Source organism: Lathyrus oleraceus, chromosome 5, assembly GCF_024323335.1.
Source record: "Lathyrus oleraceus cultivar Zhongwan6 chromosome 5, CAAS_Psat_ZW6_1.0, whole genome shotgun sequence".
Lineage (NCBI taxonomy): Eukaryota > Viridiplantae > Streptophyta > Magnoliopsida > Fabales > Fabaceae > Lathyrus > Lathyrus oleraceus.
Window position 1 is genome coordinate 245,192,225 of NC_066583.1, and position 25,838 is coordinate 245,218,062.

Sequence of the window (25,838 nt, forward strand, 5' to 3'; positions counted from 1 at the left end):
TTACATATTTAATCAAATTATTTGTATTAATCATTCCTTAATACATATGAAGTCACTTGTAGGATGGTATTGTGATAATACAACTTCGATAATGTAATTTAAATTTGTTACAATGCAACTTTGAGAATTACATTATGATAATGCAATTTAGAGGAGGATCAGGTGAACAGAATCTCATCCATTGGCCTTGTGATAATGCTACTTAGAGTAGGATTAGATGAATCCATATCATCCCATGGTATTGCGATAATTCGACTTGGAGGAGGATTAGAAATGATTATGTCTTGTTTCCGCAATGATGGTTTAATCATTGTGTTTGATAATAGTTTAGGAATTTATGATGGACTAGATTCCATCATTTAATAATATTATCCCGTTCATTCATTGATGATGGGGTTGCTTCCTTCATCACATTGTTCCCGATAGTTATTAATTTCCAAAATAATGAAGATAAACTACTTTTATTTTTTATCCCATACATTTCATAATTTATTTAATATTTTAACTTAAAGAGTCAATGTCTCTCCTACAAATTATAAGCATAACACATCATAGCAATGGCGAACATTAGATTCTTATGAAGCGAAGGATTTCAATGATGTGCTCAAAGTTTCCTCGAGTGAAAGGTTTATGAGTGTTCCCATTAACTCCTGCTTCAAGAAACATTTCTAAATTATGATCACAACAGTTTGATAACATTCCCACTACTAAAGTTGAAAACAAAGGATTTCAATAATGTGTTCAAAAATTCCTGGAGTCAAAGTTTTCTGAGTGTTGCCATTAACTCCTGCTTCAAGAAACATTTATAAATTATGATCACTAAAGTTTGATAGCATACCCATTTTTTCTCTTTATATCCCCAATGCACGCATATCCATCTCAAATCAAGAAAAGAAGAAATATATTTTTTATACCTGACATGTACTTATTATTGGAAAATCAAAATCAATAAATATGATGATAAAATTCACACCAGTCAACAAAAGCTGCATTACTTCTTGAGCATTATTTGTAGGTTCTGTTCGAATGCATGTTGATTCATTATGAACAATATTAAAACATAAGAATATATGTAGTTTTGGTTATAAGAGTGAGAGCCCTTGAACGCACATCCCAAAAGGAAATTAAAATATATAGATAAAGGCAACTAAAAATTAAACTTAATTAGGTCATGAAAAAACACACAAATTGAACCTATAATCCAACCACTATGATCAAATCTAAGGTAAGTGCAATAATCCAGGCACTTAAATTGGATCAAATCAAGCATAAGTGCAAGAATCCAACAAATACCTAACAAACATATATTATAACCAACTATCATAATCCTTCAAACACATTTAATGAAATAAATAGAGAAGAAAAATATAATTTCTAATGACCAAATTTAACCTCAACAAAACTCCATCACATAAACTTCAGAATCCCAATGACATCAAAAGTCATTAACTAAGATAAAACTCACTTTATTTAATCAAGGAAATCACGGTCGTTGACACTAGAAAAAAAATATCTTTGACAAAAGACCAATCAAATCGCATGGTAGAGATGTTTGCTGGATGAACAAACTTCATCTTCAACGGTTAGAATGAAGCTGCATAATTCAAAATAAGATTTAGTACAAATTATAATGAAAATAAATAGATGGAGGAATAAGATCTAAAGAGATAGTACAATGCATACCTATATTTAAATCAAACTCATGATAGCTTTTTTATCCATTGATTCAAGTTGAGTTGGTATTAACAGTGGAAGGCATCTACGGCTGTTGCAAAATGGTTGAAGACTCCCAAATGAATATAAAGATAGGGTTTGGAATTATATAATGGGTTTATACATATAAATGGGTTATTGTGGTTTTTTGCCCAATAATAAAAATTTAATGCATTAGAATATATAAAAATAAGAATTTAATTGATATAAACTGACGGTGTAAAGATTTTTTACACTGTCAGTTAATCACAACCATTGATTTATTTAACATGTTTGACTTTTATTTTAACCACTTAAAAAGTAATACAAATGGATGATTGTGATGCATTGACAGTATAAAATTTTTTACACTGACAGTGCATAACAATTAGAGATTAATTGGAATACACTGTCAGTGTAAAACCATTTTACACTATCATCCAATTAAAACTATTCATTTTGACATGTAAGCATGTAATTAAAAATAAATATAATTATTATTATTAAATCATAATAATAACAATTTCTCCACGTTTCTCTCTTTCTCTTTCTTCTTTCACGTTTCTCTCTTTCTCTTTCTTCTTTCACGTTTCTCTCACTCCCTTTATTTCTCATTTCAGTTACATCTATTATTCTTCCCCCACTCCATCCATCTATTCAAAATTGATCTTTATAATTTCACAAGTTTTATCTCACAAACTATATTTGCAAATCTCTACATACATGAGGTTAAACCCTACACTAATAATATTTTCTTCTTTTTTATGATTGTCTGACTTTCCAATTTTTTCTTATTTTTTTCTTTTAATGTTAAATTTAAGTAGAATAATTTATGAACTTCTACTGATTGTTGAAACTTTATAAAATTTAAAATAATGGTAGCTTGAATTTTAATAAATAATATAGGATTTGATTAAAAGAGAAAGATATAAGTATTGTATTCAATTTTACTAGCTTTACTAGTGCAATATTATTTTTGTTATCATGTTTAACAGTTGTGCAAATATTGTTTGTATTATTATAACAGATTAAGAGATGCAAAACATACATGAAGATTCAACCATAGTTAGCTCTGATGACATGCTTGAAAGTGTTGTTGATATTGATCCTCTCAATAGTAGACTACCAACAGAGCCTCCCTTAGAGCCATACGAAGGAATGGAGTTTGCATCAATTGAAGAGACAAGAATTTACTACACAAGGTATGCTAAGAATACAGGTTTTAGTTTTCGTATGGGTCGTGTTACTAAATCAAGAACAAATGGTATGATAATAGGTCGAGAATTTCTCTGTTCAAAGGAGGGATTTCGGGCAAAAAAATATGTGAAAGAAGAAAGTAATAGTATTATCGTACACGATGAAACAAGGGTAAGATGCAAGGCAATGTTGTATTTAAAGAAAAATGGAGAAATATGGATTGTTTCAAGATTTGTAAGGGAGCATAATCATGATTTTTCTCCTAAAAGTTCACAGTTTCTTCGAGTACATAGAAAGAAGACTAATGTGCAAAAAAAACTTATTGATGTGTTGCATGATTCTGGTGTAGGCCCTAGTAAAATAAGATCTGTCTTATGTACTGAAAGTAGTGGTGTTGATAATGTTAGATTTAGTCCACAAGATGTTATCAATTACTTAACTGAAAAGAGACAAAAAAAGTTAGAAAATGGAGATGCTCAAATGATGTTATCATATTTTAAAAGTTGTCAATTGAAGAATCCTGGGTTTTTCTATGCTTTTCAAATGGACGCTGAAGGAAGATTAGCAAATTGTTTTTGGGTTGATTCAAGGTCCAAAATGGCATATAAATACTTTGGTGATGTTGTTACTTTTGATCCGACGTATTTGACAAATAAATATAAAATGCCTTTTGTTCCATTCACAGGAGTTAATCATCATCAACAATCCATTCTTTTTGGTTGTGCTCTATTATGGGATGAAACTATAGAGAGTTTTTTTTGGTTGCTAAGTACTTGGTTAGAAGCAATGAATGGAATTTCTCCTAAAACTATCATCACAGATCAAGATGCTGCTATTAGTAATGCAGTTGCAAAGGTATTTCCAAAGGTTAATCATCATTATTGCATGTGGCATATTGAGAAAAAAGTTCCTGAATACTTGAGTCGTGTCTATCATGAACATGGTGAATTTAAAAATCAATTTTACAAGTGCATCCACCAATCTACCACTGTTGAAGAATTTGATTCTGATTGGGAAGCAATGATTGATAAATATGGATTACAAGATGATCAATGGCTAAACAAGATATTCTCCATTCGAGAAAAATGGATTCCTGCTTATGTACGTCACAATTTTTGTGCAGGAATGTCTACCACTAAAAGGAGTGAAAGTATGAATAAATATTTTAAGGATTTTTTGAATTCAAGTACTTCATTAAGCCAATTTGTGACACAATATGAAAAAGCTCTTGATGCACGTTACAACAAGGAAAGAGAGAAGACTTTCAAAACAAGAAATTCAAAGCCACTTTTACGAACTTTATATCCCATGGAAGAAGAAACTTCAAAAATTTATACAAGAAAAATGTTTAGAATATTTCAAGATGAGTTGGTTGGTTCTCAATTATTTATCACAGAAAAGGTTAAGTTTTCTATTGAAGTCTCAACGTATAAAGTTCGTGAAATTTACAAAGAGAAGCCTATCTACTATGTTAATTTTCATGTCACTTCAAAAGAAGCAAATTGTAGTTGTCACATGTTTGAATATTCAGGTATTCTTTGTAGACATGTATTATGTGTATTCATAAAGAAAAAGGTTTATTGTCTCCCTTCATAGTATGTTTTACATAGATGGTCTATTAATGCTAAAAAAGAAAAGGTAAAAGAAGTGACAATTGAAGGATTTCAAGAAGGAAGAAGCAACGCTTCTAACACTTCATTGTTTAATAGTATTATGGTTCACTCCCTCGAACTATCAGAAAGAGGTTCACAATCCGAAAAACATCACGATATTGCTATTCAAAGTTTGCAAAATGGGATTGCAAAACTTGATTTATTGGATATTGAAGAGTCAAATAAGAAGTTTGTTGATTCAACATCTGAAGATATGCCAAAAGTATCTGATGTTAGCATAGCTTTGCATGACCCTCCACTTATAGCAACTAAAGGACGTCCGCGGACTTTGCGAGTGAAAAGTAGTTTGGAGATGGTTAGAAAAGGTTCCTCTACTTGTAGTTATTGCATGAAAAAGGGTCATACTAAGCCTAAATGTCCAAATTTAAATCAAACAAGGTATCTTAAAATTACATGTACATGTTTTCTCTTTTTTTTATCATGTTAATTTTATTCACTAACTGTTAGACTATGGCACAAATCTAGAAGGGGGGGGGGGGGGGGGGGGGGGGTTGAATAGATCCCAATTAAAATTTGAGTCGGCGCTACCAATTAAAAATTGGTTTTGAAAATTTGTTTTAAGTGCGGAAGCGGCCTATGGATTAGTGATAATGTAGAATAAGAATCACTACACTAGTCACACTATCAATGATTTATTTCACTTGCTAGGATTCCTAGTTCCAATGATTCAAAGAGCAAACCAAACTAGATACACAACTAAGATAATTTTGGTTTAGGCAAATTATCAAACACTTGGTGTGTAAAAACACTCCAAGTGATATTTATGTTGAGTAAGTGATTCCAATTAGTCTAGTACAATATCTTATTGTACTTTGGATTCAAAAACAGAGTTTTAACTTCTTACTCAATTAATATCAAGGTTTGATAAAAGTGCTTATAAAAAAATCACTTATTTTTAAGCCAAAACAAATATGCTGAAAAATAGAGAAGACAAAGGTTTGATGAGGCAGTTCCCCCGTCGTCCTCGCTTTGGGGTACGTCTGCCCTCAATTCTAAAACTAGAATTGAGATTGCTTTAATAGATATCACATGTTGAGTATAACAGTTTATACAAGGATTGACAAGAAAATATACAACAGAATTCTCAAGACGTTGAATGTTGCTTCCACTCCTTGTTCCTTGATTCAAGGTGAATCAAGTCCTTCGATTGTTGTTGATAGACCTCCGATTCCAGCCCCTTTGTTGAATAACTCTCAGTTCTTCAAACCCTCGGCCCGGCTGATCTCAACTACAACAAATCGAACCTGAAATCTTCCCTTCAATATCACTGAATCCGCTACTAGATTGATGAAGACTTCCTCTTCTCAATCACCTTCGCTCAGCTGAAAATTGATGAAGAAATCGTCCAAAAACCCCCAAAATCAAACCAATCTTGGAGGATAAAACCCTAAAGGTTTTATTCAAGAAAAAACTTGTCGCAAGCTTCAACCCGAACCGGATTCCCCAATCTCGGCTTCGAACGTTATCACATTTAACCAATCACAAAGCACTTCAAAAATGGTTGTGTGTAATTGATGTGTTGTGAGATGTTGAAGATGAAGATGAAGAATCTTGGACACCTATTTCACTTTTTCTTGTTCTTTGTACACTTGAATCAATTTGTCAAATGTTGCTTTGATACAAGTAGTTGAACTTCTATTTATAGTAACAAACCAACCAACCCACTTAACAGCTTTTCAAACAAGGTGGGAATTGCTTAAAAACAGTATTTGCGCGCGAACGGTCGACCATAGCAGGTCTATGCGTCGACGCATGGCCTGCAGTTTTGAACAACTGAAAAACACATCATAGCCTTATTTAATTGAAGGTTTTTATTCAAGTCATGCCTTATCAAGCCTTTTAGAACAGGAAAATTCAACAAGTTGCTTATATGCTCTTTGGTGACTTCATCATAGCCTTATTTAAGTTGTTGGCTTTTTGCACTTACTTTTTACTCTACTGTGATTTTTGTGTTTAGATCTAATGGTCTTTTGTGTATTTTTTTTATGTTGGAGTCTATGAGGGATTAGAGAAACATTTCTCATTCTTTATAAAGTTATGTGTTTATCCATTAATTCTTAACTTTTGAATTTTTTTCAAATTTTGTCTAATATTGAATGTTTTTATGTAGAGAGATCGTTAATTTTTATTTTCTTTTTCATGCTCAATCTATAGAGACAATTTATTATATCTTTCTCTTTTAATCAAATCTCATATTATTTGTTAAAACCCAAGCTACCATTGCTTTAAATTTTTTAAAGTTTCAACAATCAGTATAAGTTCATAAATGATTCTACTTAAATTTAATCTTAAAAGAAGAAAAAAACAAGAAAAAATTGGAAAGTCACACAATTATAAAAAAGTAGAAAATATTATTAGTTTAGGGTTTAACCTCATGTATGTAGAGATTTGCAAATATAGTTTGTGAGATAAAATTTATAAAAGTATAAAGATCAATTTTGAATAGATGGATGGAGTGGGGGAAGAATAAGAGATATAACTGAAATGAGAAATAAAGGGAGTGAGAGAAAAGTGGAAGAAGAAAGAGAAAGAGAAAGAGAGAAACGTGAAAGAAGAAAGAGAAAGAGAGAAACATGGAGAAATTGTTATTATTATAATTTAATAATAATAATTATATTTATTTTTAATTACATGCTTACATGTCAAAATGGATAGTTTTAATTGGATGATAGTGTAAAATGGTTTTACACAGTGTATTCCAATTAATCTCTAAAAATAATTTTATAATAAAGATACAAGATATTGGAAGGAAGTTTTTTTGTAAGTGGAAAAAGTGTTAAGTATTTAGGAGAGGATATGAAATTTTTGAGAAAGGGAAGACTGGTTTTATTATTGAGTGTTTATAATTTTTAGTTTGATACAAACTCAAGTACACAACCTCTATTTATATCAGTGACATTCTTAAATCAATGACTATGATTTTGCCACCACAAACTTAATCTAATGACTATAAATAACTATCTAGAATTCTCTCTACTATTCTACAAAAATAGTAACTTATTCTTATCTTCTAGAGAGCTCCATGGATCTCTCTAGAATATGCTTCTAGAAGTTGGACCTACTTACAAACAAATATGGGCTTAAAACTTTTAAGGCCCAAAAACTAACAAACCAAAAATCAACTTAAATATTCAACACTCCCTTAACTTGATTTTTCTACTCCAAGTAAATACTTAACTTTACAAAGTCTTCACGCTTGAAAGGCTTGGTAAAGAAAATAGCTGCTTGGTCACAGGGTCCTCTAAACCAAAATTGAGACTTAAAGCGAACTTAAAGAGTTAGGCCTTTATAAAATTAAAATTTTAAATATAATTAATTTAAATATATATATAATTTTTTGGCTTTTTGATATGCAAATTTTTTATTAAATTATCATAATCGATTTCTCACAAAATTTCTTCCTCAATGGATAGTAAATTCAACCCATTTAATATTGGTTAAGTCGTTGTTGACCTTAGATTAATTTTAATTTCAAAAAATGGAATTCGACCTTTAAAAGTTGTTTGATAACAACATCAATCAACAATCACCTATATTTTCATATTTACTCTTTTTTTTGTTTTAATAAATTTATCTAGAGACCCTTTTCCGGTGTTATAAAAGCTTAATTTATTTTTTATTTTAAGTAACCTGATTCATATTTTCGAGTTAACATTGTATATTTTAATATAAATAAAAAATAATTCATAAAATATAAAAAAATTATTATGAATAAAAATTAAAGGGAACAAAGTAGAACAATAGAACTTGTTTTTCACAAAGTTAGATATTACATTGTTACTTGTTTTCTTTCAAGTTCCGTCAAAAAAAAATTATTAATTGATTCAAAGCCTAACCAATTAAAAACATAACAAATTTTTTAAAATTTGACAACTGAAATAATTAAGTTGATAAAAAATTTAAAATTTGAAAGAAATGAAAATGATAATTGAAATAACTGAATTAAATGCAAGGATGCATGCAAATAAACAATCTTAAATAATTAAATAATTCAAGATAAACAACACATAACTTTAAATAGTGACATAACACAAGATAAAATTGGGATTTGGTGAGAACAACTTAATAAAATAAATAGTTAAAGAGACTTGCCAATATAAATATAAAACCGGAAGAGAGGAATAAGAAGAGAGAAAGACAATGTGTGCGCTAGCGTCCAAAAAGGTGTGATGTGAATAACAATATTAATAAAGGATGGAATGAAAATTACAAACATTATGGTTAAAAAATTGCAACATTCAGGGTATGGGAATTGACAACGATAATTAAGTGCAATGTTGACAGAGACAATGTTTAAATAATCACAATGTTGACAGATTATAGTGTGGGTATTATGTTAAGAAAGATTATAAGAAATTGATGGGTTAACATTATATATATATATATATATATATATATATATATATATATATATATATATATATATATATATATATATATATATATATATATATATATATATATATATATATATATATATATATATATATATATATATATATATATATATATATATATATATATATATATATATATATATATATTATATATATATATATATATATATATATATATATATATATATATATATATATATATAATGCATCAAACTTGTGTAGCAAATTATAAAATCAATCCTAGAATGATAACTTTAACATTTAGTGACATTGGTTTAACAAACTATATGAACCAAAGACACATAGTATATGTTAGAGGTCTACCACTCACATCACACACCCATGATGAAATGTAATAGCAAACTTAAAAATTAATATGTTATTATAAATATTTCATGATATAATATATATATATATATATATATATATATATATATATATATATATATATATATATATATATATATATATATATATATATATATATATATATTTGATCCTAATAATCAACAATGTTGACAGAGACAATGTTTAATATGTATTTCATAACATAATACCCACACTATATATATAAATGAATGTCACAAGTAATTCATTTACCTTGGGCGTACAAATTTTGAGTTTTTTTCTCTAGAATTGTTCATAATATAGTGTCGCTCCACAAGCCTATATTGAAAATGATTTTAAAATATTACACACTAAACTAATTACAAATTCAAAGAAAATATGACTAAAAGTCTCATTAACATAAACTTATCTAGTAATAATTTGTTTCGGCTTAGGTTCAAGTGGATTATATAAGGAACACAGTGTAGTTAACATATTCATCCGAAGAGATTTGATGATCAATTGTAAATGTTTACTGAAAGAACACAAGCATATATAATTAGTATTTGGGAAAACATGGAAATTAACTATAATAAAAAAACCACAACACCACTAAAAAATGCATACTAGTAACAAAATTTAGGGAAGGAACAAAATCCCTCTTTAAAAAATTACAATTTCAAAATTACTCACGTATGGAGATAAGGTGCTAAGTAACAATCTTTTCTCCCATATAACTGTAAATCTATGTATGTTTTAGTCTTTTTTGGACTATTACTTGTAAATCAAATACTAACTGGATCCAAGAATCTATAAATATCTTATTTTTTTAATTTTATACAAACACGGTGAATGTGCCTAAATAGTGAAACAAAATTTAAAAATAAGTGAGGAATTAGTTTTATATAAAACGATGAATGTATCATAATGAGATATTCAATTCTATACTTACGTGCACAAAAATGTGATCATACACATTCAACAACAACAACAACAACATTAACAACCACAACATAACTTTCAAGAGCTACAATAAGCAAAAACTTAAACAACAAACTCTTTTCATACATATTGATATTGTTTTTTGATGGACATGAAAACTAAATAGAAGAAAACTATTTGACCTACATATAACCATGATTTCAAATATGTCTAATACACACTCAATAAATAACAACAACCACAACAATAACCACAACATTATGGATCCTTTTTTTTATGGACATGTAAACCATTAACAACATAAATACAACAACAACAATATATGGACTTATTTGTTTTGATGGACATGTAAACCATGAACAAGATAAACATTCAAGAACAACAACAACCAAAAACATTCAAAATAGACATGAACAACAACATATAACCAAAAACCTTCAAGAACAATAACATGTAACCATGAACAACAACAACATATGACCATAAACAATAACAACCATAAACATGCAATCAATCAACATATAATCATGAACAACAACAACATAAACATTAAAGAAGAACAACAACTAAAAACATTCAAAATCAATAGCATAAACATAAAATATTCAACATCAACATCAACATCAACAAAATTGGTAATTGATGCATGGGAAAAAAGTGCACGTAATGGAAATGTGACGAATAAGTAAAAGAGCTAAGTAAATGTTGTTGAGCAAAAAATGATGAATTTGGTGTTGTCTTCCTCCTCGACGGTATGTAAGCCAAGAATGATGAACGTGGTTGAACATTGAATGATGAAGACGACGTTGGTTGAAAATGGTTTGTTTCATTAATGACTGATGAATATGACATTGATTGAACAAGGTTTGTTTCGTAAGTGAGTGATGGAGATGACATTGATTGAAAAGGGTTTGTTTCGTTTCTCAGCACTTAATGTTAAGGTTGAAAATGGTTTCACTAATGGAAATGACAAAATGGCAAGGGAAGAGACATGCTAGTTGTATTTATTTAAACTGAGTAAGTCATTCCACCATAACCATCTAAATAACCGTGGTAATATGTTAACAATTTTTAATTAAAAAAATATTGGCACATGAGTTTAGAGATGAAACCACAGTTCTTTAAAGGCCCGTGGTAAATTGGGTGTTGTTGTATGTAGTTTTTGTAGTTGAGAAATCATACACAACCCATACGGGCCCTACCACGGAGAGATCGAACTTACACCTTTAAAGGCCCGTGGTAAATTGGTGCTCTTTCTTTTCAAATGGTTGTCTGAGTGTTTCTATATTTGTACTTATATTTATTTTTTCTCTTGATCCCAAGATAGATACATCTTATGCGTAAACTTAGGTTAGAATTTTCGGTTGTACTTTGATCTTAATAGCCCCTTTATAAATATATATATATATATATATATATATATATATATATATATATATATATATATATATATATATATATATATATATATATATATATATATATTTAAATGGAAAACTACAGCCATCAACTTTACATTTGTGTCTGCTCAAGTATTACAAATACATAAAGAAATTTAGTTATACAAAAAGAAAAAATAAATCATGTTGAAGCCTTAAACTTTCAAACTACCAATGAAAAACAAATAGAATGCTTTTCCTTAATGAGTAAATTTAAATACAGATAAACATATCTAAGAGTCAGGATCGGTCTCGACTTTTTAGAGGTTTAGTACAAATAATAAAAAATGACCATTGTAGCACCTCAAATTTGCACCTATCATTATGCATACATTTTCATATTAGGTCATAGCATATCATGATCCATTGCATAGCATTTGCATTGTCCCTCGGTTGCCTCAAGAGCAAGCAATCAAGAATTAGGTCAAACTAATCTCCTGATCAGTCAACCAAGCAAGCAAAGGAATTTCTCATTGAACCAAGGCCTTGGGGTTTGTCCAACAAGTTCACATGGCTTGGAGGTCTATTTGAAGTATTTTGGTCAAGGGTTGAGGACTCAGAGGTCAGCAGTTCATACACAGACAGTCAAAAACCCTAAAAAAGTCAACTGTCAGTCAAAGCAGTGGATGGTGGTCATTCTTGTGGAATTTGGGCACCATGATCAATAATCAAGAGTTCATACAACTTGGGACATCATTTGAAGTCAAGTTCTCAAGGAATTAGGGTTTTGAAGTCATCAGTCAATGCACAATCAATCAGAAACCCTAAAAGTCAACTGTTGGTCAACTGTCCATTTAATCAGTGATTGGATGATTGGAATTGGTTTGTGAGAGTTCATTCATGTCCAAATAGTCATCATATATCATACCAAACACCATCATGGAAGAATTTGAAGCCAGATCATAAGTTTCCAGAAATGGAAACTGGGCCTGTAACTGAAACCTGCCATAAATGGAAAGTCTTGATCCTCAAACTTACATTTTGATACAAGCCTCAAATGAATTTTTGCCCAACATGAAAGTTGAAGATCTTGTTCTCCCATTTCCAAAAAGTCCTAGAACCCTCAATTCCCATGTGTGGTTGGCAAGTTATGATCGAATCGATTTCAGAAAATCTTGAACTTCAAAGGGCCATATCTCCCAAACCGTTTGGCCAATTTTGGTGGGGTTTTTTCCTACAAGTCACATTTGATCCCCTCTTTCCAAAAATATAAATTTCATGAGCCAAAACTTCACCAATCAAAATGGCATATTTTGACTTTTCTCATTTAAATGCAAGTTTGACCAAGAGTTGACTTTTTGATATAAACATTTTTTCTACATTTGGCCAATTGGAACAGCTCAAAAATATCATTTAGAATGTGTTTGCAAGTTCATTTTATGCAGTACATGTAAGGCCATTGCTTGGTTGCTTGAATTGGAAGAAAAGTACAAGTTTCACTATACCACTCCATGCTTGCATTTGAACCATGCCTTGGTACCTTCAAACAGAACTTTGGGAGCACATTTGCTGTCATTATGAACCCTCCTTAGCAGCCTAAAACCACAGAAAAGAGGCCATGCTTGCTTACTTGAAATTGGGGAGAAAAGGACAAATGCTACCATACTTCCAACAATAATTTGTACTGTCCATAGCAGATTTTTCACCCACCATTTTGCTGTCAAGGACAAGAGCATTAGCAGCAGCATGGCATACAACTCACTCCCTCAAGAATCATCTCACTGGCCTTGCAAAAGTCGGTTACAACTAAAAGAACACAACAATGCCTTGGACTGTACCACAACCTAGCAGAGTGCATCACATCATTTTTTCTGTCAAAATGAAAAACAAGTAGCAGGCACACAAGCCAGAGGGGATAGAAAAATCAAGAGAACTACACTGAGGCATTACCACACACCCTTGGCCATTCTTCAAAAAAACCTGTCACAACATCCTGCAGCAAGGGAAAAACCTTGGCAATTGCTCAAAACCTCACCCTGCTGTGCAATTCAAAGAGACCATACCATGCCATATACCAAGCAGCAGAATTCAGGCAATTTTTCTGTCATGGGAGAACAGTAATAGCAGCAAAAAAGCCATTTGTTCATATCCTCAAAAACCTCACCTTGTTAGTTGGCATAAAAACTTTTCTATTATTTTGGATAACACTGCAGCAGCCTCTAACCACAAGAAAAACTACACATTTCTCAAGCTTCACTTCTGATGCATTGACCAAAATCATTCCAAACTTCCAATGAACAAAACCTAGCCATTGCCTTTTCACCAACCTTTCATTATGTTGAACCACTAGCATTCATCAAAATGAAACATATTTTGCAGCAAAAAGGTCACTCCTCCTAACTGCATCCATTTGGCCTTGCCTTGTGTTTCAAAACCTGCTAACCAACAGACCAACCAAGAAGCACAAACTAATCCAAAACTGCATTCAGTTGGCATTTGGCATTTTAACACTATCTGTCAAACCCTGCAGTAGCAGAACCAACCTTGCTTTGGCCTTGGCATTTTAAATCTCCTGTCCAAACTCAAAAGAGCTGGCTTGGCTCAGTACCACATCTGCCCATCTTTCATGACCATGCCTTGGACCCTCAACAGCAGATTTTAGGGAGACTTTTCTGTCATAAGAAACTGACAGCAGCACCATCCAACTGCAGCAAAAGCAAAGAGCCTAACACATGACCAACTGCATACACCCTTGCTTTGCATTCCTTTTGCTGTCAAAAAGCATCAAAGTGACAACCTTGCTACAAGCCAGTCCAACCCTGCTTTGCTTCTTCAAATCCTGCTTGCCAATATAACCAACAAAACCTAACCAACTTCATACACTCTCTTAAACCACCTTGCTGCTTTTGGCCATTTCCATTTTCTGTCTTCAAACCAAGCCTAGCCTTGCAATATGTTTTCATCATCCATACACAACACTTCCTGTCATGAAATTAGCAGCTTACCACAACCAACTTGACATCCTCAAGAAACCTAGCCTTGCCAATATAACACAGCAACACAAAGCAGCACACCCTTCCATCACGTTGAATGGACATTACACAAGCATTTGACAAAGAGCAACCTTCATCATACATCAAGGCAAAGCTCTAGGGCAAAAGTTTCACTTCAAAATTATCAAAATACCAGCTGAATCTCTACTGCCCTTCAAGTTTGGTAAAAACTCGACCTCCCTATTTTGTTAAATTGTGATATGTTTTCAAAAGGTCTTTCTATGCTGGTTATCATGTTGTGTTTATTTTTTGAAATGGTTGTGTGTTCATGAAGCTATTTTGGAAACAAGTTTAGTGTGGAAATGTGTTTGTGCTCGATTCATGATACACACGAGGTTTCAATGAAAATGGTTGTTAGATTCATGCTTGTCATTACTTGCTGGTCATTTCCATATATCCAATTTCAATTTCTGGAAAAAAATCGTGTTTGAAGGTGATGAGATTGCACTGTTCATCAAACCCCTCATCCCAAATATTTGCCCAGAACTTTTTTCCCCATTTCTCACGTTGCATGCTTGCCTTCACTTCACCAGCCAATGAAAAAATTCCAATTCTGGGCCAAAAACGGCATCGTTTAGATTAAGTGATTCCAATATTACATTTATGCCATTCTTGCTTTATCATTTCATTTTTATTTCACATTTTTATGACCAATCTTCCAAAATTCATAACTTGCTCATTTTTGATCCAAATTCAATGGGATTTTTTGTGTTGTGTTCATCATGATCTCTACTTTTTTATCATTATTTTTCCAGAATTTTTGAATGAGTGGTTTTTAAATGGCCTTAGGGTTTGTGACATGTGACCAAATTTTGTACACCTTGCCAAATCAATTGTGAAATGATGATACTTTATCCAATGGCTCTCAAATTTTTTGTGCTTAAAATAGACACACTCATGGTGATTTTGGTGTAGAGTTTGTGCATTTATCATTTGTGGTTTGTGAGTTATGATTTTTTGAATTAGGGTGTGACAATTTGTGTCACACCATTGATGTCCAACTTCATGATTTTCATTACCATGCTTCTTGACCTCCAATTGATCTGATTTTTTGCATGAACCTACTCTTATATGTCTAGTTTACATGTGAATTTTATTGGAATTATTTGTGTCATTTTCCATTTGTTTGAGATTCTTCTTCCCTGCCTAGTCAAATGTTGCCCTTGTGTGACACATGTTCCCATTTCATTTGTGAAATTCTCATACTTTATTAGATGGACATGAAATTTTACATGAGATAACTAGACATCCTCATTTTTGCCATGGTTTTGATCCCATTCATTTATCATACACCATTCTTGACTTATGATTTTTCTAAGTTGATGCATGTTTGGTTGACTTCATTGAGCATGTTCAAATTGGCTTTGACTTTCTGATTTTCATTGACTGCCTTCCACTTGTCCAAATGAGATGAAATTTGACATGCTTACCATGCTATGTGTTAGGTTTGATCATGATTTATTTGGTGATTTTTGGAAAATGTTTAGATTGCTTTTGATGCAAGTCTTGCTGTTGACTTCTATGAGCTCCTGTTTGCCATGTTTTGACCTAAATGGTTCATGAAATGATGATGATGATTGATATGAGTGTGAATCCAATTGGTTGTGTTTCCTAATTGTTTGAACATGATTTGGGATTCTTGCCCTTTGCTGTTTTAACTTTCTCATTCACTTTTGACCCTAGGCTTGCCCTAGTGGTCCTGCTACTCACCTTTGAGCTTGTGTTTTCAGGTTGACCAACAAATGACCAACGAGACCAATTTCTTTTGATTGAGATTGCCTAAATGCCATGACTAACTTGTTTGTTTTGTAGGTGGCTTGGCTCACATGCCTAAAGCCTTGTGCCTTGCACATCCATGTGCCTCTGATTGACTGGTTGATGTCTGTTTCTTTTTGCTTTGTTTGAAGTTGCATACTAACATCTGTTTGACTGTTTCAGGTGCTTTAGTTGCTTAGTTCCTTGTGAACTTTTTGCTTTGCTTTGCTTGTATAAGCAATTTGCATTGAGGTATGTCTCTTCATCTTCATGTAGTCTGGAAGACCTGGCCTGTTACTTGGCCAGGCAACTGTCTGAAGCCCTCCTTAAGAGGCGATGTTTGTGGATGTTTAACTTTGTCCTTGCATAGAGTCAAAGACCTCCTAAGTGAAGAGGCAATTGGTGGAAGGTAGGGATATGCAATCTATCCCCCACTATTCAGTGTGTCATCTGCTTTGCTCACACCACTGTGTTGATGCATTACAGATAAAAACCCAAGATCTTGTACAATTGTACAGTTGAGTCAGTCTTAAATGTGTAGAAGGGTTCCCACTTCCTGAACCCACACATTCTTGTCTTGAGCTCTCCCAGGCCAGGGATAAGAGCTGTGAAATCTTATCTTCACTCACCTTTCATCTGCTTCACCTTAGCCTCTCAATGGCAAGGTTAAGAGCACATTCACCCCATTCCAGAGGTTTGTTTGTCGAGGTTGATATGACCCCTTGACTAAAACCTAACCCTTGTTTGAGCCACTTGTTTGTGTATAGCGTGTGCTATCTGTGCTTGTAGGATTGTTTGACTTGCTTCCTGTGCAAGATAGGATAGTTTGACTTGCTTCCTGTGCAAGTTAGGATAGTTTGACTTGCTTCCTGTGCAAGATAGGATAGTTTGACTTGCTTCCTGTGCAAGTTAGGATAGTTTGACTTGCTTCCTGTGCAAGTTAGGATAGTTTGACTTGCTTCCTGTGCAAGTTAGGATTAGTTTAGACTTGCTTCCTGTGCAAGTTAGGTTTTGCTTGGCTTGCTTCCTGTGCAAGTTAAGTGTGTGTGGCTTGCTCCCTGTGTGAGCCATGCTTAAGATAGGTTGGCCCTTGTGCCATTTAGCTAGAAACCATAACTTAGGGTTGATTTGCATGATAACATCTAGGCTCGAGTCGTAGTCTCCCTAGTGTTGTGTCTCCCTCTGTTATCTGGTTAGGCTAGTCCTTTATCCCTGCGTAGGGGAACTACATCGCCCTGATCTTCGTACCAGATGAAGTATGTAGGCAGGAGATTGAGCTGATCTCTCCGGGCGCCCTTTTCTTTTTTTTTGTGTGTGTTGTCTGACCTTTGCTAGGCTCGAGTCCGTGACTCCTTAGCATTTGCTGTCTGTCTTGTTGGTGTGTGCTTGACAGTTATAGGCTCGAGTCCCCGACTCCCTATTAACTTGTTGTGTTGTTGTGTGCTTGGAAGCCGATGTAAGTCCATCGAGTGGCATTTGGGTTCCAGTGTGCGTGTGTTTTGGTTCGGATGCTGACATAAGTCCAGTGATTGGCAGTCGGGCTCCACGTTTGCCTTTGCCTGTGTCTTGTTTTGTTTGTGCGCGTGTTAGCCGAGCTACGAATGCTCTGATTCTTCTCTCGTCCGAGAAGATACGTATGCATAGGATGCGATATCCTAGCGAGCATGTGTCGTTTCCCCAGTCCGAACTACTTCGACTCTGATGTCTATGCCTGATAGACTAAGTAGGCCCAGGATGCGACATCCTGCCGAGTCAGTTTCAGTCAGTCTCTTTCGTTTCTTTCAGCCAGTGTGTGTGTGTGTGAGCAGTGTTTAGCAACCAATATTCCTTCCTTTTGTGCGTGGATCCCGTAGAGTACTACGGATGCGTAGGGGTGCTAATACCTTCCCTTCGCATAACCGACTCCCGAACCCATTCTCTTTGGTCGCGAGACCATGTCTTTTCCCAGGTTTACTCTGAGCGTTTCCTTTCCCTCTTTTGGGATAAATAACGCACGGTGGCGGCTCTGTTGTTCTTTCTTTTCCCGCCGGTTTTTCGCGCGATGCGACAACCATTAATAAAAAATACAATTTAAAAAAACTTTCTTGTATTTGTGAAATAAAAATATTTTTCCGCACTCACTTCTTTACCAATTTCTTGTATTCTTTAGCTTCGACATTAGGTATAACTACTTCCTCCTCTAACCTGAATATTGCGAGAACCTTTTCATAAGTCTAAATAAATAATAAAAATAGAATTAAGATCAACCTTGATATAGTTACTCACAAGTGAAAATTACTCTACTTTGTAACATCTCTTAATAACATATCAAAACTGACGCCAACAGAATAAAGTTTAAAAACATTCAAAATATTATGAAGAACATAATAGATGACTAACTATCAATGAAATATATAATATATTAGTGACAATCTATAAGACATGAATAAAATTGCAAAAAACATAGAATGGTTAGATTATACTCAAAATGTGTAAAAGCAATTATTTGCTAAAAATGTGTATGAAATGATAAAATTAACAAAGAAAGAACGATCTTATGCTAAATATTATTGAAAAAGAATACAAGAATCCTTTATACATTCACATAAATACCTCCTTCCATGTTTACAAAACCAACAAAAGCTTCAGCGGTATGCACGTCTTCAACATCATACACGACACCAACATCGTACACGATACCGACACATCAACGATGATAATAATTTAAAAAAATTAATTAATTAAACGTAATCACACGTGTCACTATCCAGGACTTACCAAATCAATATGAAAAACCCTATTTTAATTTTAAAATGACTAAATTAAAAATAAATAAAATTTTATAATTAAACATAATATATAAAAATTACAATTCTATATTAACCTAATCAATAAAAAAAATTCAAAGTACTATTTAAACTATAAAAACAAAAATTATACAACTTAAAATCTCTAAATACTTAAAAAGAGTCTTTCTTGAAATATTATTTTGAAGCAAATTCATCAACTAAGTATTTATATTTTAGTGTTTCTAAAAGAATATTAAACAATTAATAAATAAAATTACAAAAAAAATGAAAAAAAGAAAAGAAAAATTAACAATTACAAAATAAATAGAGTCAATAATTAAAAAATGAAAGAAAAAATATTAAGTCTTCAACTACATTTAATTTTTATATTTTCTATTCATCTTTAAATAGTTTAAATCATTAACATTTATAATAATAATAAAAACAAAACTACGCAACTGTAATTCGAAAATATGGATGCGACATAGAAAAATGGATGCGACATAGAAAAATGGATGCAATAGTAATTAGAAATAAAATGAACTCAGGAGGATCAAACCTACAACGGTAATTAGAAAAAATGGATGCAACTGTAACTAGAAAAAATAAATTCAAGAGAATCAAACTCACAACCTTTACTACCATGCTTGTTTCAAATTTGCCCTGCTTCTAGTGAGTCTTGACAAATTCATGTTTATTTTTCATTTTATAATTTATTTAATATAATATTAATTATATATTTTTCTTATTTTAAAATAAAATGAGACCCCTTAATTTTGAGACCCTGGACTAAATGTCGTCTTGCCCTTGTTCAAGGCTGGCCTTGCTAGGAGTGCTAAAACCTTTGATAAATAATGAGATGGGTAGTGTCGTCCATGTAATGAAATTTGAATGGTTCTAAATGCAAATATCTAAAGTTATGTAATAAGCCTATCAATTTTTTTTATGTTTGTAACCTAAAATTTCCCCAAAGCATAACAAAGAACTTAAGAAATCATACTTAATCGCACAACTCAGTTTGGAAAAATAACAATAAGAATTTATGTTTACTCTTTTCATTTATTTGAGAGTATTTCTGGTACTCTTAACTTGTTTTTGTTAGTTGTTGTAATGTGATTATTTATCTTAATTATTATTTTTCTAAAAAAGAAATACATAAAGTAAAAAAATGCAGGCATTTTGTAATGTAAATAACCTTAATACACATTTAAGTAAGTTATTTGTAACAATCATTCTTTACTTATTTAAGAAAGTTATTTGTATTAATCATTCCTTAATACATGTGAAGTCAACACATGTCAACATATAACAAGAAGGTAGATATTTAGCCTTAAGATTGTGTAAAAAAATAGTCCTTTGTCGGAAGACATTGTGATAATACGGCTTTGAGGATGTCAATGTGATAATGTGATTTGTAATTGTCGTAATGCAGCTCGTATGCCATTGTGATAATGTAATTCGAAGTTGTGATAATGCGACCTTGAGAATGACATTGTGATAATTCGACTTGGATAACTGAATCCAATGCCATCTATTGATATTGTGATAATGGGACTTGGAGTAGGATCGGAGAGTATAATGTTTTGTTGTAGTGATGATGTTCCAATCGTAGTTCTTGGTATTGATTCAGTAATTGACAATGGACCAAATTCCATCTACATATTATGATCTTGAACAAAACTAATATCTAGAACATTAGCCCTTTCATTCATGATGAGGAGTTTGAACTCACCACTTATATAGTTGTGAACATTTATAAAACATAGGAATATAGATTGAGAGTGAGTTCCTTGAATGCACATCCCAAGAGAGAATTAAAAAATGAAGATTCAAGTAGGGCATAAAAAATATACAAACTTAACCTATAATTCAACCACTTTAATTAATATGATCAAATCTAACGTAAATGCATGAATCTAGCCATTCAAATAGGATCATATCAAGCAAAACTAGAAGAATCAAGCAAATACAAAATTGCATACTACATCATGAAGAGATCGAGCATATCTAGCAAACACATTTACATAAATGAATAGAAAAGATAAATAAAATTTCTAACGACAAAAATTTCATCTCAACAAAACTCCATAATAGAAATTGCAAAAACCCAATGACAGCAAAAATCCTTAATAGAGATAAACTCACTTTATTTTATCAAGAAAATCACAGTCGATGAAACGGAAAAAATATCTCTGACAGAAGAACAATAACAATTAAATTGCATGGTAAAGATGATGTTGAATGAGCAAACTTCACCCTCAATTGTTAGAATGAGGCTACATAGTTTAAACCAAGATTTAGGAGAAATTGTTGGGTCCCTTCAACAATTTAGCAACAGTCATAGGTACTTTCCACTATTAATACCAACTCATTTGAATATTAGGGTTTGGTATTATGTAATAGTTCTTATAGATATCAATGGGTTATTGTATTTTTCTGGCCCAATAATAAAATATGAATGCATCTGAATAGATAAAACTAATTTTATAATTAAAATACAAGATATTGGAAGAATGATTTTGGTACGTGGAAAAAGTGTTATGTATTTGGGAAAGAATATGAAACTTTTGGAAAAATGGACACTACTTTTATTAATGAGTGTTTATAATTTTTGACTTGATACGAACTCAAGTACATCACTTTTATTTATACTAGTGACATTCTTAAATAAACGACTAGGATTTTTCAACCATAAACTTAATCTAATTGAGATAAATCGTTCTATAGAATTTTCTCTATTGTTCTAAAAAAATACTAACTTATCATTAACTTCTAGAGAGCTCCATGGATCTCTCTAGAATAGGCTTCTAGAAGGAGAATTTATCCTGTCACGTCCTAGTTTTAACTATCACCCCACATACTTTCATAATGATAAAAATGTCCTTCCCATTTTTTACCTTTCCAAAATTTACAATCAGTAACATAATTTCACTTCAGAGAACTTGTAAAAAATGAAAAAATCCTGTAGTTATGCAGAAAAATTTGATACGATAAATTTTCAGAAAAGACAGAATTTATGCAATTTTACAGAATATTTTAAAAAACTGTATGAGTTTTTACTGGTTTTTCTTAAAAATATAATATTTTATTGCTTTTTTACTGCATATATTCAATAAATCCTGTATTTTTTTTAAATTTTGTTACATTTTTATCGCATATTATAACAAATATGGTACATTTATACTGGATATTTTTTTTAAAAAAATCAGTATTTCTATGGAAACTTATATCTCTTACCGAATATTTAGAAAATTTTGGTATAGATAAAAAACTTCTGGATATTTGAAATTTTTTATATATTTTTGTGTTGTGTAAAAAATCTGGTAGTTCAGAATGCTTCATTTGTGCGGTCTAGATCCTGATGGTTCCCCAACGGATGTTACACAGTACTTCACCACTGACGTTGTATGTTTTAGTTTTATGTTTTGATTTGAATTTGTTAAATACTTAATAGACTTTCGGTATCTCACTGACATTGATAAATTATTTTGTATATGTTGTAAATGACAAATATTTCCCTCCCGAGATGACGTGTTAGCACAATTCATTGGTAAATAACATGGTATTATTCTTGTTACTATTTGTTCAGATACCACAAATGGAATTAGAGAAAATAAAGATAAATTGATTATGGATTGTGAGAGAGGAGGAAACTATAAGAGGAAGAATTCCTCTGTAGGAAGTTATAGCAAGAAAGGCAGTTATAGTATGAAAGTTAAATGTCAATTTATGATGAGATCTATGCCAAGTGGTAGCGGTTGGAAGGTTATGGTTAGGTGTGAGTTTCACACTTATAAACTAGCTAAGGACTTAGATGGCCATATTGGGTCATTTCAAAGATGATGAAAGGCAATTTGTCAATGACATGACAAAATACAATATGACTCTCAGGTACATAATAGCTGCTTTGAAAGATAGAGATCCATAAAACCTCACGAGCAATACCCAGGTGTAAGGACAAGATATACATACAAGACAAGCAAGAGAGGCCTATTGACTGTAATCCAACATCTGATGAGTCTAATTCACGAAGAGAAACGCACGTACTTCACAAGAAATAGGAACAATCAAATGTTGTTGTTGATATCTTTTGGACACATACTGATTCAATGAAGTTGTTGAACATGTTTTGGTATTCAAATTTACATTCATGTGTTTGTACAAGCATGATAAATACATGCACATAACCAAATAAAAACAAAGAAATTAGCTAAAATATTGTACGATAAATCATGCTAAAGCATTCAAGTTTCAAACTACTAATGAAAAGTAAATACAATGTTTTTTCTTAATGAGTAAATCTTATAGAAATAAATATACCTAGGAGTACTAGAACCATTTGGTAAACAATGACATGGAGGGTTCCATCCAGGTAAAGGAATTTGAATAGTTCTATGTGAAAATATCTAATGATATGTAACAATTTCCCCAAAGTATTACAAATAGCTTAAAAAAATCATATTTAATCGCACAACTCAGTTTGAAAAAAAATAAGAATAAGAATTTATGTTTTGTTGTTTTTTACTATTTTGGCTTACTTAAGAGTACCTATGATATTCCTAACTTATTTTGTTGGTTGTTGTAATATGATTATTTATCTTAATTTATCCTTTTTGTTATAAAATAAATACATACATAAAGTAAAAAATGCAGTCATTTAAATTTTGTAATGTAAATAATCTTAATACACATTTAAGTAAAATATTTGTAACAATCATTCCTTACATATTTAAGCAAATTATTTATATTAATCATTCCTTAATACATATGAAGTCACTTGTAGGATGGTATTGTGATAATACAGCTTCGATAATGTAATTTAAATTTGTTACAATGCAACTTTGAGAATTACATTATGATAATGCAATTTAGAGGAGGATCAGGTGAATACAATCTCATCCATTGGCTTTGTGATAATGCTACTTAGAGCAAGATTAGATGAATCCATATCATCATGTGGTATTGTGATAATTCAAGTTGGAGGAGGATTAGAAATTATTATGTCTTGTTGCCGCAATGCTGGTCCAAGCATTGTGTTTGGTAATTGTTAAGGAATTGACGATGGGCTAGATTCCATCATTTAATAACATTATCCCGTTCATTCATTGATGATGGGGTTGCTTCCTTCATCACATTGTTCCCGGTAGTTATTAATTTCCCAAATAATGTAGATAAACTACTTTTATTTTTTATCCCATGCATTTCATGATTTATTTAATATTTTAACTTAAAGAGTCAATGTATCTCCTACAAATTATAAGCATAACACATCATAACAATGGCAAACATTAGATTCATATGAAGCAGAGGATTTCAATGATGTGCTCAAAATTTCCTCGAGTGAAAGGTTTATGAGTGTTGCCATTAACTCCTGCTTCAAGAAACATTTCTAAATTATGATCACAACAGTTTGATAACATTCCCACTACTAAAGTTTGAAGCAAAGGATTTCAATAAAATGTTCAGAAATTCCTGGAGTCAAAGTTTTTTGAGTGTTGCCATTAACTCCCGCTTCAAGAAACATTTATGAATTATGATCACTAAAGTTTGATAGCATACCCACTTTTTCTCTTTATATCCCCAATGCACGCATATCCATCCCAGATCTAGAAAAGAAGAAATAAATTTTTTATACCTGACATGTACTTATTATTGGAAAATCAAAATCAATAAATATGATGATAAAATTCACACTAGTCAACAAAAGTTGCATTACTTCTTGAGCATTATTTGTAGGTTCTGTTTGAATGCATGTTGATTCATTATGGACAATATTAAAACATAAGAATATATGTAGTTTTGGTTATAAGAGTGAGAGCCCTTGAACGCACATCCCAAAAGGAAATTAAAATATATAGATAAATGCAACTAGAAATTAGACTTAATTAGGTCATGAAAAAATACACAAATTGAACCTATAATCCAACAACTATTATCAAATCTAAGGTAAGTGCAATAATCCAAGCACTTAAATTGGATCAAATCAAGCATAAGTGCAAGAATCCAGCAAATACCTAGCAAACATATATTATAACCAACTATTATAATCCTTCAAACACAGTTAATGAAATAAATAGAGAAGAAAAATATAATTTCTAATGACCAAATTTAACCTCAACAAAACTCCATCACATAAACTTCCGAATCCCAAAGACAACAAAAATCATTAACTAAGATAAAAACTCACTTTATTTAATCAAGGAAATCATGATCGTTGACACTGGAAAAAGAGTATCAATCAAATTGCATGGTATAGATGTTGCTGAATGAACAAACTTCATCTTCAACGGTTAGAATGAAGCTGCATAATTTAGAATAAGATTTAGTACAAATTATAATGAAAACAAATAGATAGAGAAATAACATCTAAAGAAATAGTACAATGCATACCTGTATTTAAATCAAACTCATGATAGCTTTTATATCCATTGATTCAAGTTGAGTTGGTATTAACCGTGGAAGGCATCTACGGCTGTTGCAAAATGGTTGAAGGGTCCCAATAATAAAAATTTAATGCATTTGAATATATAAAAATAATTTTATAATAAAAATACAAGATATTGGAAGGAAGTTTTTTGGTAAGTGGAAAAAGTGTTATGTATTTAGGAGAGGATATGAAATTTTTGGGAAAGGGAAGACTGGTTTTATTATTGAG

The 25,838-nt window shown here is 31.6% G+C and overlaps 1 long non-coding RNA gene across 1 annotated transcript; it reads right to left on the reverse strand.

Moving 5' to 3' along the window:
• On the reverse strand, window positions 1-25,838 carry LOC127083485 (uncharacterized). Its single transcript, XR_007788426.1, has 3 exons — window positions 25,574-25,838; window positions 25,371-25,484; window positions 1-650 (listed from the first exon to the last, which is right to left on the reverse strand). It is a non-coding gene; the product is annotated as an uncharacterized LOC127083485 (long non-coding RNA).